Source organism: Bubalus bubalis, chromosome 17, assembly GCF_019923935.1.
Source record: "Bubalus bubalis isolate 160015118507 breed Murrah chromosome 17, NDDB_SH_1, whole genome shotgun sequence".
Taxonomy (NCBI): Eukaryota; Metazoa; Chordata; class Mammalia; order Artiodactyla; family Bovidae; genus Bubalus; species Bubalus bubalis.
The window spans coordinates 66,655,973-66,673,099 of NC_059173.1; the positions used below are offsets into that span (position 1 = coordinate 66,655,973).

At 45.5% G+C, this 17,127-nt stretch overlaps 1 long non-coding RNA gene across 1 annotated transcript; it reads left to right on the forward strand.

Moving 5' to 3' along the window:
- Positions 1–12,244: 12,244 nt before the first annotated feature.
- Positions 12,245–15,745, forward strand: LOC112579985. Its single transcript, XR_003104358.3, has 3 exons — positions 12,245–12,464; positions 13,875–14,062; positions 15,484–15,745. It is a non-coding gene; the product is annotated as an uncharacterized LOC112579985 (long non-coding RNA).
- Positions 15,746–17,127: the final 1,382 nt, after the last annotated feature.

Sequence of the window (17,127 nt, forward strand, 5' to 3'; positions counted from 1 at the left end):
GTTCAGTTCAGTCGCTCAGTCTTGTCGGACTCTTTGTGACCCCATGCACGCCAGGCCTCCTTGTCCACCACCAACTCCCGGAGTTTACTCAAACTCACGTCCATCGAGTCGGTGATGCCATCCAGCCATCTCATCCTCTGTCGTCCCCTTCTCCTCCTGCCCTCAATCCAGCATCAGAGTCTTTTCCACTGAGTCAACTCTTCGCATGAGGTGGCTTTGGAGCTTTGGTGGTATTGGAGCTTCAGCATCAGTCCCTCCAATAAACACCCAGGACTGATCTCCTTTAGAATGGACTGGTTGGATCTCCTTGCAGTCCAAGGGACTCTCAAGAGTCTTCTCCAAAACCACAGTTGAAAGGCATCAATTCTTCAGCGCTCAGCTTTCTTCACAGTCCAACTCTCACATCCATACATGACCACTGGAAAAACCATAGCCTTGACTAGACGGACCTTTGTTGGCAAAGTAATGTCTCTGCTTTTGAATATGCTATCTAGGTTGGTCATAGCTTTCCTTCCAAGGAGTAAGCTACATTGTTTACTGGAGTTTGTCTGTGATAGCAGTCCTCATTGCTTTCACTGCTACACCTGCGCCTACATAGATGCTCAACCAGGGGTGCCAAGTGGATCTCCGTATTCATTTAGAGTTTGCCTTTGAAACTGAAATAAATTGGTGATTTCATTTTATCTCTCCACAGAGTCATCGCTTAGTGTTTTGAAAAGAAACTTTCTTAGTTGCTTTCATTTTCACTTACATTTATATTTTCTTGCCATGGTTAAAAAAAGCAAGCAGTGGATCACTCCCTGCTTTCCTGGCCCCACTGAAGTCGAGAAAGTCGGTATCTACCCAGCAGGTGCTCCTTAAATGTTGCTCAGCTGCTGCTTGAGTTTGCTTTAAGAAATTATTTTTCCTCGCTTTTGTAAGTCCTCGACTGAATGTACAACGAAGACAAACCAAGTATTAGTGGAAATTCCCGGTGATTGTTATTTACAATCACGGTGACACGCACATGGGGCAGCGCAAGATGCCAGCATGGTTCTATACATTTTACACACATTATCAGCAATCTAAAACCCTGCAAGGTAGGTATCAGTACTTTTTTTTTTTTTTTTTTTTTTGCTATTTTGAAACAGAAACTGAGAACAGCTACAGGACTCATCAAGGTCACACAGCTAGTGATTGATTTGAGCCAAGATTCTGAATTAGATGTGAACAGCTCTAAAAACCAATCCTGACGCACCTGCATTCCAAATGTGTGCTTTTAGCTTGCTCACCTAATGCCTGCTCATTCCTTTCTTCTACTTTCCATTGATACCAGTTTTCCTAGTTCTGCTCATTGACTGGTCAACACAGTGTACCCTGAATTCAGCCAGGGTCACTTAGTTTTAACAGACAGAACTCAGGCCAGTCAGTGCAGGGAGCCTCAGTCCTGCTTTGATGGGTATTAGAATTTATAAATATTTGCATAATCCCTCCAGCAGATATATGAGTATGCATTGCTCACTATTAGCAACAACGAGGGCTCCTTTTAATCGCCTTGTTCCAAGTTAAAAAAAAAAAAAATGCTGGTGGATGTTAAAATTCTGGAGGTCACATATCACATTTTAGAAAAGAACTGGCACCCCATCCTCCTTCAAGCCTTGCACAGGCCTAGAAGGAGGACTGTGTTTACTAAACTCATTTACATTTGAATATGCTGCTGCTACTGCTAAGTCACTTCAGTCGTGTCCGACTCTGTGCGACCCCATGGACTGCAGCATGCCAGGCTTCCCTGTCCTTTACCATCCCCTGATGTTTGATCAAACTCATGCCCATTGAATCACGTCCATTAAGGCTTACTAGCTTGCTAAAAAAATGATCCTGGCATGTCTCAGGACGACAGATGTTTGGCGCACAAGTCCAGTAGCTCTCTTAACTCGGTTGTATTTCTCAACTCTCCAGGAATAAAAACTTGTCCATGGACATGAGCTGATGCTGAGTCCCTTCCAACTCTAAGAGTTAAGAGGACTGGCTCTGAAAGCACGCAGCCCAGGTCAAAATTCTGACCCAGTCAACCTGGGGCGACGGGCTCAGCCTACCTGAGCCTCCTTCTCTTCAGCACTGCAATACCTTTGATGCTGTGACCTCACCACAGGGTTGCTTTTGGGGCTAAATCGCCCCTGCAAAGCATTTACCATAGTGCTTGGCACAGAGAAACTGCATAGTGGGTGTGAGTGGTGGAGCCTGGCTTTCATTTTGTCCTGTCACTGAAATCTTAACTCATCTCGTACAGGAAGGAGTCAGCTCTGGGTGCTGGGACTGGCCCAGACCTGGAAGAGCCTGGTCTTTGTGCCGTGGAGAGTTTATATTCAGGATTTTACTAGTAAGACTCACAAGATCTCGAGCAGGAGATGTTACCTGTCTGGGCCTGAGCTTCTGTGTGTGGAAGGAGAGAATGGACGGGAGGGAGCCTTCCAACACAATGTGTTCCCAAGCCTGGATGTTGGCTGGAACTCAACTGCGGACAGAAGGAAAGAACGGTTAGTCATTCCCTTGGCAAACATGGCAGAGTGATCATCTCCTTTTATTAATAGACCAGGCTGTACGAGCCATAAAAACAGGGTGGCTTCAAAATTGAAGTTCTTTGAATTTGAGTTTTTGTTACACCCGATGGAATGTGAAAAGAGAATTGTGTTATACATGGACTTTGTATAATGATCTCCTATCTCATGCTGCAAATCAATTACTTATTAGCTTTCATTGCCAAGGAAAGGAAAATATATTACTATTCATTTTAGCCTTTTCCTTATTGATTTTATGAGAACAGTGCTAGCTCTTGAAGAAAGATTATATTCATTCTTTCATTACAAAAGACCTAGGCCACATTACACAATATTAACATGCGAGAAAAGCAGAAATAAAATAAGCTTATCATACTCCTCTGTGGTGAAGTCTTCAGCTTCCATTTTTCTTCTGCATATTTCACATTGAGGATTGCATTTTTCACTCAGTGCTATGTAAGGACCAATTACCATGTTACTCCATAGAGTTTATAATAGTTTAATTGTAACATAATATCCCCAGAAGCATACTCTGGTTCATTTTACCATTTCCCCTATCCTTGTCAGAAGGTAGCAGAGAGGGAACATGGGACTTGGTGTCACATTTCTTAGCAGTGCGACCTTGATCAAGTCACTTAAACTCTTCAGCCTTCAGTGGCCTCAGCTACAAAAATTCAAGCTGCCTAGTGCCACTCTCACTGGGCCGTTGTGAAGACTAAATGAGATCGTGTTTGCAGAAGGTTCACCGCTGTCTGGAACGTAGTAGGGTTCACTGATGCCAGTGGTACTTGCAACTTTGTGACCTACATTCCAATCTGATGAATGATCTGATTCTTGTAAACACCCCACCAGAAAACGCATGTAACATATCAGACCTCGTCACTCCCTCTCTCTGGGCCTGCCTCATCATTTGCAAAGTGAGGTGGTCAGACTATAAAGTGTGACCTCAGAGGCCCCTTCCACCGTGGTCCTCGGCTGTTACTAAATGCAGCTGCAACCATCTCGGGGAAATGACCTCTGGAAAGGTTCAGCCTTACTGACAAAGAGAGCGCCCTGCGAAAGCCTGAGGGCTTGTGGACACTAGCTTCTCTTTTTTCCCAGATAAACATTTGACATTCCTCTGAGACGGCTCTCCTGGCTCAGGCTGTGTGCCCTTCACATCTCCATTTTTCAGACGGGTTCAGCAGCCAGCATGCTCACCCAAGGTTTTATTTATCCATTTCACATTTCTAATGTTGCGTCGCTGTGGTGATCATTTTCCAATGTGGTCATTTAAGGAAGATAAATTGGACTGCAAATCTCAGGAGAGCAAGCATTCCTTTCAGTCAGTCCTCAAGGAACAAAGATTTTTTCCCCACTCAACACCACCTGCTTTTGCCCTCCCTAAAACCTCCCACAAAGACTTTCTGACTGGGGAAAAAAAAAGAAAATTTTGGCCTCAGAGTAGTTGGATAGGCCCCTCCCTGGTACATGCACTGTTACCCCTAACACTAAGATTTCTCAGATTCCCCAAACCAAGGGCAAAAAACAAACCAAAACACCTACTGTTAGAATCAGAGGTGCCACTGCAAGGAAATAAGTGTTATTAGCAGAGAACTACCACCTGCCCCTCTGATAGCCTGTTCTCAGGAAATTTCAGTGGAGACAGCCCCCCCGACCTCATCCACTCACAGTGCCTGGGGGTGGGGTGGGGACCCACACTATGGCCTGAGTGGGGAACTCACACTGTGGAAACACAGGATGTAAAGAGGCCTGGCACACATGGGCACCCACTGGCAGCTGGTACAGCATGAGGTCAAGCAGGTAGGCTCTGAACCCTTGCATTTTTGCTTACTGTGTGATCTCAGGTACGTTATTTAACATCTCTCTGCCTCATTTCCGAAATGAGATGAATAGAAGAGCCTCTCCTAAGGTATGAGAGAAATAAAGAAGTTCAGGCATGTAAAAGCTATAGAACGTGCCAGGCACATGTTTCATAAGTAGCACCTTTTGAGCTAAATGGACAAATCCGATCATCATTTTGAGGGACAGTCAATAGTATTGGAAAGAGGATGGAATGGGTTTTAGAGACAGACCTGAGTTTGAATCCCAGCTCCAGCTTGTGTTTCAGTTCAGTTCAGTCCCTCAGTTGTGTCCGACTCTCTGCAACCCCATGGACTGCAGCACACTAGGACTCTCTGTCCATCACCAACTCCTGGAGTTTACTCAAACTCATGTCTGTTGAGTCAGTGATGCCATCCAACCATCTCATCCTCTGTTGTCTCCTTCTCCTCCTGCCCTCAATCTTTCCCACCATCAGTGTCTTTTCAAATGAGTCAGCTCTTCACATCAGGTGGCCAAAGTACTGGAGTTTCGGCTTCAGCATCAGTCTTTCCAATGAACATTCAGGACTGATTTCCTTTAGGATGGACTGGTTTGATATCCTTGCAGTCCAAGGGACTCTCAAGAGTCTTTTCCAACACCACAGTTCAAAAGCATCAATTCTTCAGTGCTCAGCTTTCTTTATAGTCCAACTCTCACATCCATACATGACCACTGGAAAAACCATAGCCTTGACTAGACGGACCTTTGTTGACAAAGTAATGTCTCTGCTTTTTAATATGCTGTCTAGGTTGGTCATAATTTTCTTCCAAAGCATCTTTTAATTTCATGACTGCAGTCACCATCTGCAGTGATTTTGGAGCCCCCAAAAAATAAAGTCTGCCACTTTTTTCACTGTTTCTCCATCTATTTGCCATGAAGTGAAGGGGCCAGATGCCATGATCTTTGTTTTCTGAATGTTGAGCTTTAAGCCAACTTTTTCACTCTCCTCTTTCACTTTCATCAAAAGGCTCTTCAGTTCTTCTTCGCTTTCTGCCATAAGGGTGGTGTCATCTGCATATCTGAGGTTATTGATATTTCTCCCAGCAATCTTGATTCCAGCTTGTGCTTCTTCCAGCCCAGTGTTTCTCAAGATATACTCTGCATATAAGTTAAATAAGCATGGTGACAATACACAGCCTTGACGTACTCCTTTTCCTATTTGGAACCAGTCTGTTGTTCCATGTCCAGTTCTAACTGTTGCTTCCTGACCTGTATATAGATTTCTCAAGAGGCAGGTAAGGTGGTCTGCAATTCCCATCTCTTGAAGAATTTTCCACAGTTTATTGTGATCCACACAGTCAAGGCTTTGGCATAGTCGATAAAACAGAAATAGATATTTTTCTGGAACTCTTTTGCTTTTTCAATGATCCAGCAGATGTTGGTAATTTGATCTCTGGTTCCTCTGCATTTTCTAAATCCAGCTTGAACATCTGGAAGTTCATGGTTTACGTATTGTTGAAGCCTGGCTTGGAGAATTTTGAGCATTACTTTACTAGCCTGTGAGATGAGTGCAATTGTGCGGTAGTTTGAACATTCTTTGGCATTGCCTTTCTTTGGGATTGGAATGAAAACTGACCTTTTCCAGTCCTGTGGCCACTGCTGAGTTTTCCAGATTTGCTGGCATATTGAGTGCAGCACTTTCACAGCATCATCTTTCAGGATTTGGAATAGCTCAACTGGAATTCCATCACCTCCACTAGTTTTGTTCGTAGTGATGCTTTCTAAGGCCCACTTGACTTCACATTCCAGGATGTCTGGCTCTAGGTGAGTGATCACACCATCGTGATTATCTGGGTCATGAAGATCTTTTTTGTACAGTTCTTTGTGTATTCTTGCCACCTCTTCTTAATATCTTCTGCTTCTGTTAGGTCCATACCATTTCTGTCCTTTATCGAGCCCATCTTTGCATGAAATGTTCCCTTGGTATCTCTAATTGTCTTGAAGAGATCTCTAGTCTTTCCCATTCTGTTGTTTTCCTCTATTTCTTTGCATTGATCACTGAGGAAGGCTTTCTTATCTCTCCTTGCTATTCTTTGGAACTCTGCATTCAAAGGGGTATATCTTTCCTTTTCTCCTTTGCTTTTGGCTTCTCTTCTTTTCACAGCTATTTGTAAGGCCTCCTCAGACAGCCATTTTTCTTTTTTTGCATTTCTTTTCCATGGGGATGGTCTTGATCCTTGTCTCCTGTACAATGTCACGAACCTCTGTCCATAGCTCAACAGGAACTCTGTCTATCAGATCTAGTCCCTTAAATCTATTTCTCACTTCCACTGTATAATCGTTAGGGATTTGATTTAGGTCATAGCTAAATGGTCATACCCACCACAGAGCTGCCAGAACTTACATAGAACTGGGAAACAGAGTCTTAGAGGGCACAACAGAGCCTTGTGCACCAGGACCAAGGAGGAAGGAGCAGTGACCCCACAGGAGACTTGCCTGTGGGTGTCCGGGAGTCTCTGGTGAAGGCATGGGTGGCCTGCTGCAGGGTTGGGGCACAGACCATAGTTTGGGTTTAAGGTTTAGTAAATCACAGGATCACGGGTCTCCCCCCACCCTCCGTGTCCTCATTTATTCAGTGGGAGTGTTTTATCTGTCTTGGAGGCTGACCAGGAGGACTAAACAGGGGAAGGTATGTTAAGTGTGCAACACAATGCCTGGTGTGTAATTGACCTTGGAGAAGGTGAGTTCCTGCTGCAGCCCAACCCAAGGGGCAGAATCCCACCAGCCTCACCCCATCTCACCTCTTGGAGAGCCTCAGTCGTGCCAGGGTTTGGCTTTCTTGCTGCCACCCTGGCTGTGGCAGTTCCTGGGGTCTGGTTCCTCAGAGCCATTTTGAGTCTCTGTTTTCCCCCAGCATCTTCCTCCTGGTGGAGGGAAGATTGCCCCCAGCTGGGTAGCCCCCATGTCTGGGGTCGTACTATTCTGGTGGCTGAGCTGCTCTGCTCTTTTTGAAACCAATCAGCAAGAACACTTCTCTGCAGGCACACGCACTTCCTTCCTCCCACTGCCTCGGGAGGCCCCCGGGCTCCTGTTCTCTGTGCTGCTCCTGCTCAACTCGTAGCGGGCTGGGACCTTCCAACAGCTTTTCCTTCCTGGGCTTGTTCTTTCTGGTAGTTTCTCCTCCTCCTCCTCCTACTGCTTTGCTGCATTCTCTTTTTCCCCAAACCTGGCCATCTCCCCAGCCCGTAATGTTCTGCCTGTGAATCCCCATCCACGCCCTTCTGTGGGTAAGCCTTCAGGACCCAGCTAAAGTTCATCTTTACCCCAAAGACTTCTAGACCTTTCCAGGTTCTAGAGAGCTCTCTCCGAATTGGCTCAGTAAGCCCTTGGAGGGATGGACGCTATGTGAATTTTCCTGTGTGTGGTGTTTCTTGGTTCTTCTGGTTTGTAAGCTTCTTGAGAACAGGGAACCTTCTACATGAGACAGAACTTTGTCAATACTGATTGTTTAGTTGAGATACTATGAATAGCTCCTGTTTATTTAGTGAGACCAGGGTGTGTGTTTGTGTATGTATGTATGTATGTGTCTTCCTCTCTTTAATCTCTATCTTCTCTGTCTTATTTGGTCATCGCATGTCCCTATGATGTGGCTATTGCTGTTTATTTTGCACTTGAATTAACTGAAGTTCAGAGAAAAAAAGAACTGACCAAGACCAAACAGCTCGAAAGGAAGAGGGCCCAGTATCATAATTCAAGCACATTTCCCAGGCACCAAACATGTGGTCTCTAAATTTTCCTTACTGAGTATCCCTTTCAGGAAATATTTGTATCTTTGTGTGTTTGTTTGCCATTTATAAGTAATATGTATCTACCATAGTGTACACATTATGTACATTATGAAGCATCTATTACAGAAATATAAAGCAAAGCATAATATGAACTTAATAGATTGTGACCTCTGAATACCATTTCCCACTAAAAGAAACCAGCTCCTTGGAGAAGTTTGGAAAGTGAGCTTGGAATATTTTGTCATATCAGAAAGCAAGGAAGAGATCAATTATTATTGGGGTCACGTCAAAAACATCAAGAGTCAACTTGAATAGCTTCCATTGGCCAAAAATGGGTTGCTTGGAGCCACTGCAGTAGATTAAACCACATTAAATACACTGAAATCCACGTGTTTATAATAATACTAAAAAAAAAAAAGGGGGTGTGGGGTGGGGTGGGGTGGGGGTAAGAGAAGTGTTTATCTTACCTTTCCTGAAAGAACCAGGAGTCAGATTAACAAATAGCTAATGAGAAGATTCTCTCTACAGAAGTACTCCAGCAAATAAATGAAGACAGAATTAGAACACGACACTTTGTAACCCCCGGTGAATTAAAGGATTTGGCAATGATCATCAAAAATTGCAGATATCCCCCCCGTAAAAAGAGATGACCAGATATTATGTTCTCCTAATGATGTTATATGTCTATAACACCACCTACAGAATGTTCTTGCCAAAATATTTAATTTGAACCTGATGAAACTTCTTGATTTTTCATTTATGGGAAACACTAGGCATGGAGGCATATGATAAAATGATACTAAGGGAACATAATCGGCAAAATCCAGCCTGCAGAAGATTTGTTAGGAAAAACAATCCAAGTTCTTTAGCCAAAAATTGCAAAGATAGAGAATGAGAGGTTGAGAGGGAGATCAATGGATTAAAAAGAATGGACTTCAGGTTATCCATCACAATGTATGGAGCTTGTTTGGTTCCCAGTTAAAACGATAAAAACTATTTATAGAAAAATTGAGGAAATGTTAACACTGGATATGCAATTATACTGAGGAACTCTTGATGTTTCGGAGTACAATGACGGCATTGTGGTTGTTTTTAAAGAGGGAAGACTTGGTCTTTATAGGCTTGTTTTCAGATCCATGTGTTGGAATATTTATAGCTGTAATGACAAGTGTCCAGCGGAACATGGAGTGCTGATTGTCAATCCGCCGGAGCAGAACACGGTGTACCAGTCACCAAGCCCCAGGGGAGGACTGCAAACACTCTGCCCACTGCACCTTGGTATCGGAGTTGCCAGGAAAAACACTGGGTGGAACAACACTTTCCTTACACAGAGGAGAAACAGTAATAGCGGCTTCAATACTGGGCATGGGTCTCCACGGCCATCAGGTCTCTCCCAGGAGACAGTGGAGGGGCACGCATGGCATGCACGCACCCTTCTTGGGATTAAAGAATCCCAACCCCTCTTTCATGGAGTCTGAAATATGAAGGTCGGGGGCATCTTTGGGGGAGCCATTAATATACAGACAAGCAGAACAAAGGAAGAGTCACTGACCCTGAAATAGGGAAAGCTAGTCCCACAGGAGGCAATAAGCCCCATGGGCTCTTTATCTCTTGATAAGGAAGTGCTCCAAGGGCGTTGAAAGTCTGCAGGCACAGGATGGCCTTTGCAGCATATAGTGTCTGGGATTTGCTTCAAAGAATGTGGAAGGAGGAGCAGGCAAGGTGAGTAGGAGGCTGCATAGAGGAGAAAAGACTAGCCAGGAATCACCCATTTTTGAAGCTGGATGGTTACATGGGCACATGGCAAGCTCAGGATCTTATTCTACCTTTATATATATTTGAATTTTAAATAGCAAAAGTGGCTTTGTAATGATAGTATAAAATATAAAAAGGTCTTAATATTTTCTTCCTTTACTCCCAGTGGATTGCCTGGGGGAGCATCCTCTGGGTGTGATCCCTACTTGGGAGACCACCCGATTGGGAGTCTGTTGTGCAGCGTCGCCTCTCAACCCTGGGCCCACGGGAAGCATGGCTGTCAGAGGGGCCTCTTTCAGGAGGAAACCAAGGTCTGCACCCCATCTAAAGGCCTTCAGGGACAGAGACCTGACAGCCCACCTTGCCAAATCAGCAGTACTTAGAGCCTTGTCATCAGAATTCGTTCACTCTGTGGGACATCAGTCCCTTTCGTAAAAGTAGAAGATTTTCAAGATCCCTTCAGAAGGAAAGATTGGCATTGTTTAAACAACAACAAAAAAAATTCAATGTTTAAGAAAAAAGACAAAGTTCTCCTTCAAGAAATAACCACCCTGCTAGCTTACTCCGGGTGTGAAATAATGTTTTTGGCAATGAGATTGGGGTGTTCTATTTCTGTCTCAATAAACTTTCTCTCCCCTGGGTAGTATTTTATAGTTACTGCTTCTACCCTCCATTGGCATAGGCATACTTTATTATGTGTTTACATGTTTCACTTCACTCTGCTAAGGTGGGAGCCCAGTGATACATTATTACTGTGCGTGCCTCTGTGTGTGCACGTGTCTGTGTGTGCACACTTGCACAAATATTGACAGGCTACTCAGACACCTGACAGGTGATGGGCTTTTCACTTTTCACAGCACCAGTCACCCCCCACCCCCACCCCGGCCGCCCCAGGACGACAGGCACCTCCATGGGCTCTTGGCTTAGATCAAATGTGTCCTGAGTCCCCATATAGTCCCTTCTTCTCTGAAAAGGAGCAGGACAACCCCCAATGCTGTCTCCCTGTCACTGCTCAGCTTCTGTATTTCCTACTTTGACTTGCTTTCCTGTATGAAGATGAAATTCCTCCTATTTCTGGGTGGAATGTCAGCTTGCACAACACTTTTCTCAACAGAGTCATGTGAAGGAAATAAAGCAGATGTTATTATTTGCCCTTTTTCTCCACTGGAGACCCAGCAAGGGCAATGGTATTTGCAGGTCAAACAACAAGGGAGGAATCCGGCCCCGGGCCAGCTCTGATGGGAGAGCCTCAATCACTTGCCCTCTCGCAGCCTCTCTGACCTGGGGGAAGTCACTAAATGCTCAGGTTCTTCACTGTTAAAAGATGGAGATGATGGTAATTACCGCACAGAGCTGTTTCTGAAATGATACATTATTTAAAACGCTCAGCAGAATGACTGGCATGTCAGAAAGTGCGGTAAATGTTACCAATGTTAGTGCTCTTTTCTAAGTATTGTGTTCTGAGACCTTGTAATAACAACAACAATTGGTACTCTTAAGATAATAGTAACAATAATAAAATAGGTGACTTACTACATACTGGCATTGTTTGAAGCCCTTTTTGTGAACAGACTCATTTACTTGTCACAACAGACCTACGTAGTAGGCATTATTATTGTTGTTATTTTGTTGCTAATTTGTGTCCCACTCTTTTGCGACACCATGGACTATATGTAGCCTGCCAGGCTCCTCTGTCCATAGGATTTCCCAGTCAAGAAAACTGGAGAGGGTTTCCATTCCCTTCTCCACAGCATCTTCCAAACCCATGTCACCTGCATTAGCAGGCGGACTCTTTACTATTGATCCACCAGGGAAGCCCATGAGCATTATTATTAATCCTGTATTATGGATAAGGGACACAGAGATTGTTAGGTTGAAGTAACCTGGTAATTCCCTTGTCTTTTAAAATAGAATTAGCCCATACTTGGAGTATTTCCGCCTTACCACATCTTTTCTAGCATCATTCCTGACCGGTGACTGCCGTGGGGTTTCTAAACTCCCCATCAGCCCTTGCTCGCAGGTCACCACCTCCGTAGCATCCACTCCCCGGCTCCCCTCTTTGTATGTGATATTCCTTTATCTTATGTCTCAAGGGTTCCTTTGGTGAGGAATCTGAGCCTCGGAGTGGGCAGCGAACCACCCAGACCTACAGCGTGAGCTCCGAAGGTCCAATCTGTCCTTGCCCTCCCCGCTGTCCCCCTGGATGCTGTAAGAGCGCAAAGGGCCGGGCTGCCTGCAGCCCCCGGAGTCCTCAGGAGGCCTGTACCACTGCACCAGCCGCGGCCTGGCCGGCATCCGAGCCGAAGGGACAAGGACACTCAGTAGGGGGCACCCGAGAGCCCACATGGCCTCCAACTCCCCTCCCTCCGGCCACACCGCCGGGAAGGGCTTGGAATTTAATCCTCCGCATTCCATTCTGGGTTCCTGTGACATAATAAGGCCCAAGGAGGGATCTCGAGTGACTGGTCAGCAGAAGCCTCAGCGGGATTTTCTATAGATAGCCAGGGCGTGTCTCGGGCTCGGTCCTTTCTGCGGGAGGAAAGTGCTTCCCCGCCGGGCTGGGCAGCGCCCTGTGCGGCAGGTGGGCGAGGTGGGGGACCGGCTAGGCCTCGGGTTCGGGGGGACTTTGTCCGGCAGCAGGGGAAGGGACGCCAGGGATCCCGGGCCGGGAGAGGGAATTCCAACTATGGCGTTTTGGAGAAAACTCTTTAGTTATTTGCCCTCACCGACCTCACCCCGAGATGGGACTGCGGCTGCGATGAGATGTCCCAGATACTGAGCCTCCAGCAGCCTTTGACGCCGGCTCTGCAAATATTCTGCGGTCTAAGCCGGGCTGTCCTTGGCGAGAGAGGCGTGTTTGGAATGTCGGTGCGGCCGCCGCTCTGATTGGAGGTTTGGGGTTTCAGAGTTCCTTAATTTGCATGACCATGCGGCATGCTTATTACAGTCCACAATAGAGGGTTGGAATTTGAAACTCTGTTTACCTTCCAGATTCCAAACAAGCAGCATTCCTATCAATAATGTCACATAAAGACCGGCATGATGGTATAGAATCCTAACATGACTAATATATTTTATTTTATCCTGTCTAGCGGTGGAAAGGACTTCTCAGGAGGCACGTATCTCTTTTACATAAAATAATAGCTACGCTGCCAAGGGCTTTAATGACATAATTTCATCATGGGATTCTAGATTCTTTGGTTTATGCGACCATCAAGAACCCTGAGACGAAATTAATTAATGTAACTGGGACAAGCCCAAGTGTTGTGTTTCCATTCCCCTTATAAGTGAACACAACTATTTTAATTGCCCAAACATTTGGTGGGTAGGGAGGTGGAGAAAAGCCTGTCTGATGTATTCATTAGCTGCAGAATAAATTCCTTAGAGGCAATATACTGTTAAAAATATGAGCAGTTGAGTCAGACAGCCTGGGTTTGAATCCTGACTTGGCCTGAAATCTGTGAAAACTTGAGTGAGTTATTGATGTTTTCCAAGCATATTACTCATCTGTGAGATGAGGTTACTGATACCTGCCTCTCAGGGTTAAGAGGATTAAACGAAGTCAGAACTGATGGGCTGGATGAATACAATACCTCTGAAAGGCCATGGGTCCAGTGCTTGGAGCACAGTAACTGCTGATAGAAGGCTGCTGTATTATTAATCCCACAGCAAAAGCAAAACATTCCTGAAATGGGTCCCTGACACCATGGAGGTCCAGGAATCTTAGCCGCTTCCAGCCAGGAGCTTCTCTTTTTAGCCCCTGAATTCCTTAAATGCCCCACATTTGTGAGTTGTATTATTCGAAGCCCGAGAGAGCAGGATGGCGGCCCCCACCCTGTCTGGAATCCCAGAGCACCTCTGAGATTCTGACCTAGCACAGCTGCCTGTTGCAAATAATTTAGGAAACATGAAACAGAACATATTGCAGTTCCACAGAAAGGTCTGAAGGGTGAACTTCATGTGTCTGTCATGTATCTGCTTTCTCCTGCAGAGGACTGAAAGCAGGGTCTGCCTGGAAGAATATCCCCCTCCTGCCCCACCAGGAGAGGAAGAGGAGTTCCTCAAACTCGAAAGACGGGGTCCATGCAGGTCCCATTTTCCCCTAAAATCTGTTATCGTGCTACTTTGTCCCTGGCATCGAGAAGGGCTTCTTGGTAGATGTAAACAGAGCGCCTGCCTGTAAGTGGACCTTAGCTTTGTAATTCAAAATTATGTCACACCTTTCCTATATTATAGCTTGGTGACCTTGGCACAAAACTGCATGTTTCTGCACCTGTTTGCTCTTCTTTTTAGACATTTTGATGTGGACCATTCTTAAAGTGTTTATTGATTTGGTTACAATATTACTTCTGTTTTATGTTTTGGGTTTTTTTTGGCCTCAAGGCTTGTGAGATCCTACCTCCCCGACCTAACCAGGGATCGAACCCTGCACTAAAAAGTGAAGTCTTAACCGCTGGGCCTCCAGGGAAGCCCCTGTTTGTTCTTAAAACCTTCAGGATGAAAGGAATGGAAAGCCCTTCTCTGGGTGATTGGGTAGATTCAATGGCTTATTGCATGGCAAGTGCCCAGTACAGCTCCTGGCATATGGTAGACAGCCTGCGAACCTTGTTTTTCTTCCAAAGGGCCATGAAGCCTGAAGCAGAGAGGCAGTGCCCACTCAGCTCCCTCCTATTCTTTCCCAAGGAAGATGACCATAGGCAGAGAGAGAATGCTGTCTCAGAGAGGAACGCGTGGCGATGTGATGTCACATGCTGGGTGGTGGGGATGTGAAGGGTGACAGCCCACACCTGACCAACCTGCAGGGCCCTTGTCATCAGCAGGAACCCATATATTGATACACTTCCTATACTGAGGCCTTCTCTGAGTACACCAACCTAAATGACCTGAGAACAGGGATTTTTAAGGATTCAGATATTGCTGTTAACTATCAAAGAGAAAGGATGTTTTACTTCAAAAATGTTTATTCTTTTCTGCTTGAAATCCAGTCACTCTTTCCTATCTGTGATCTCTAGAACTGGGAGTCTCACTTCCTCCAGAATAGAGTTTAGAGTCTTTAAATATGCCCACCCATTTTCCTGGTCAAGCAATGGCAGCAGACAGTCATTAAATCGTGTGTGTGTGGGGGCAGGGGTGTGACATGTCCACAGGCTGTTGGCAGCGGCCTCTATAGGATGCATGTTCAGATTTGTCTCTGTAACTGGACTGACCGCTCCTTTTTAATAGCTAAGAATTTGTGTTCGATGTATGCACTCTCAAGCCTTTCCCACTTATTGTATGTGAGTTTTTCCTACATGCCTCTGCTCTCTCTGAAAATATTTTCTTCTCACCTATGTGAGTGAGCTGGTCACAGTCATTCTTAGGAACTGTGAATGGAGCTGAATTTATTCGCAGGTCAACTCTGCAGCTGCCAATTCCTTGCAACAGATATTTGGAAAGAAAGAACCCTAGCTGCAAATAAGTAAATAAATGTAGACGTGCTGGTTTTCACCTCTAAAGCAAGTACCATGCCTGTTAAGTCTTGTGTATTTCCCCAGGGCACCTAGCATAGTTCTTTCTAGTGGTTGGCATTCCATAAATGCTATAGTCTGTTTACCTTCCAGATTCCAAACGAGCAGCATTCCAGTCAAGAGGAAGAGTCTCAGAGGCAACTGGAGTGGGAAAGGGGCTGCAGAAAATGGATTCCCCTCTTTTTAGTGACCCATTGTTTGTGATTGACACCATTATACACCCCAGAAGGTCAAGTACGGACTTTACATGAAATTATTCCAAAAACATACCAATATAAAAGATGCTACATAAAATAGCCACTGGACACTCTAAGATTGTAATCACTAAAGAGGCTGAATCTTTGCTTGGTCTGCTTTGTATCACGCCTAGTGCCATGTTACACAGAAATAAATGTATAATTTTATAAAGAATAAATGCTGGGGCTTTCCTGGTGGCTCGGTGGTAAAGAGTCCACCTGCCAATGCAGGAGACGTGGGTTTGATCCCTGATCCGGGAAGATCTCTCATGCCACGGAGCAACTAAACTGATGCGCCACAACTACTGAGCGTGTGCTCTAGAGCCCGTGAGCCACAACTACTGAGACTGTTGCAGGAAGGCGACCCCTTCCAGGGCCCGAAACTGGGCTCTTGTCTAACACTCGGAAATGAATTGTCCGAGGAGACACATGTGCTGACAAAGCAAGAGATTTTATTGGGAAAGGGCGCCCGGGTGGAGAGCAGTAGGGTAAGGGAACCCAGGAGAACTGCTCTGCCGCGTGGCTCGCAGTCTCGGGTTTGATGGTAATGGGATTAGTTTCCGGGTGGTCTTTGGCCAATCATTCTAATTCAGAGTCTTTCCTGGTGGCGCTCGCATCACTCAGCCAAGATGGATGCTAGCGAGAGGGATTCTGGGAAGTGGACGGACACGGTGTGTCTCCTTTCCACCTTTCCCGAACTCTTGCAGTTGGTGGTGGCTTATTAGTTCCGCCTTCCTTATCAGGACCTCCTGTCATAAAACCACTCATGCACATGGTTACTATGGTGCCTGGCCAGGGTGGGCAGTTCCAGTCAGTGTGCTTCCCCTAACAAGACCACGTGGTGCAACTACCGAAGCCCACTTGCTTTGCAACAAGAGAAGGCCTCGCACTGCAACTAGTAAGTGGCTACTGCTTACAACTAGAGAAAAGCCTGCACAGCAACAAAGGCCCAGCACAGCCAAAAATAAACAAATAAAATTAAGAATAATAAATGCTATTGGAAACTGACAAGAACGCTGAAAAGATCAGTGGGTGGAGTTGCCTCCATATTTCCCTTGAAGTAACATGTCTCTTCCGTAAATGTCTTGGTTGGGCTGGGCCTCAGTTATATTTGTAAAATGACCAGATTGTTGCCTCCTAAACTTTTTATCCATCAAAAACAATTCTAGGACACCCTCTCTCAGCCCCACCACCTCATTCATTTGCTTCACAAATATTTACTGAGCACTTTTGAACTGTGGTGTTGGAGAAGACTCTTGAGAGTCCCTTGGACTGCAAGGAGATCCAACCAGTACATTCTGAAGGATATCAGCCCTAGGATTTCTTTGGAAGGAATGATGCTAAAGCTGAAACTCCAGTACTTTGGCCACCTCATGCGAAGAGTTGACTCATTGGAAAAGACTCTGATGCTGGGAGGGGTTGGGGGCAGGAGGAGAAGGGGGCGACAGAGGATGAGATAGCTGGATGGCATCACTGACTCGATGGACGTGAGTCTGAGTGA